General features: G+C 41.3%; 1 non-coding gene across 1 annotated transcript; it reads left to right on the forward strand.

The window, feature by feature from the left end:
• The first annotated feature begins 789 nt into the window (after positions 1 to 789).
• Positions 790 to 980, forward strand: LOC127695742 (U2 spliceosomal RNA). Its single transcript, XR_007980100.1, has one exon. It is a non-coding gene; the product is annotated as a U2 spliceosomal RNA (small nuclear RNA).
• Positions 981 to 1,483: the final 503 nt, after the last annotated feature.

Genomic DNA, 1,483 nt, shown 5'->3' on the forward strand with positions numbered 1-1,483 from the left:
TCAGTCTTCCTACCTCAGCTTCCTGAATACTAGGATTACAGGCATGAGTCAGCACACCAGCCTACAGCAAGTTTAAATATCATTAATAGAACTTTAATCACGCTTGTATAAACATTATTCAGCCTTACTATCCAATAAAGAATTAACTAGTAGGAGGGATGAGGACTTGGTTCATTGGTTGGGAGCACTTGCTGGTCTTTGTGCTGGTTAGTTTTATGTCAACTTGACACAAGCTGGAGTTATCACAGATAAAGGAGCTTTCGTTGAGGAAATACCTCCATGAGATCCAGCTGTAAGGCATTTTCTCAATTAATGATCAAAGGAGGAGGGCCCCTTGTGGGTGGTGCCATCCCTGGACTGGTAGTCCTGGGTTCTATAAGAAAGCAAGCTGAGCAAGCCAGGGGAAGCAAGCCAGTAAGAAACACCCTTCCATAGCCTCTGCATCAACTCCTGCCTCCAAGTTCCTGCCCCATGTCACTTCCAGTCCTGACTTCCTTTGGTGATGAACAGCAATGTGGAAGTGTAAGCTCAATAAACCCTTTCCTCCCCAATTTGCTTCTTGGTCATGATGGTTTGTGCAGGAATAGAAACCCTGACTAAGGCAGTCCTCCAGAGGAACTGGGTTTGATTCCTAGCACCCACATGGTAGTTCACAGCCATCTTGAACTTCAATTTCAGGGAATCCAAGGCCTTTTTCTAACCTTGGGGCCATCAGCAACTTACACATGGTGCACAGATGTACATGCAGGCAAAATATACATATATAATAATACAATAAACACATCTTTAATGGATTCTTGGCCTTTTGGCTAAGATCAAGCATAGTATCTGTTCTTATCAGTTTAATATCTGATACGTCCTCTATCCTAGGACAATATATTAAATGGATTTTTGGAAGTAGGAGTTAGAATAGGAGCTTGCTCTGTCTACTTTATGTATCTACCTGGTATTGCAGTACCTCTGGGACCAGTCCACCCCCTTGGGGGACTTACAAAAAATCAAAAATCAAAAATCAAAAAACAAAAAAAATCTTTAAAAAGTAAAGATCTTTAAAAAATAAATTTAAGAAATTAATTAGGGAGCTGGAGAGATGGCTCAGTGGTTAAGAGCACTGGCTGCTCTTCCAGAGGTCCTGAGTTCAATTCCCAGCAACCACATGGTAGCTCACAGCCATCTATAATGGGATCTGATGCCCCCTTTTGGTGTGTCAGCTACAGTGTACTCATATACATAAATAAAGAAATCTTTTTTAAAAAAGAAATTGACTATTAGGAATCTGGGCTGTTCACAACCACCTGTAATTCCAACTCTAAGGGATATCCACACTCTCTCTGGTGGCTTCCTTGGGTACCTACACACATGTGGTATTTATTTAAACACACACATACACACACACACACACACACACGAGCCCACATAAAAAAAAGTTAAAAGAATTCTTTTTGAGGTGAGTTATGGTGGTGCACACCTTCAATCCCAGCAA

This window comes from Apodemus sylvaticus, chromosome 10 (genome assembly GCF_947179515.1).
Source record: "Apodemus sylvaticus chromosome 10, mApoSyl1.1, whole genome shotgun sequence".
NCBI lineage: Eukaryota > Metazoa > Chordata > Mammalia > Rodentia > Muridae > Apodemus > Apodemus sylvaticus.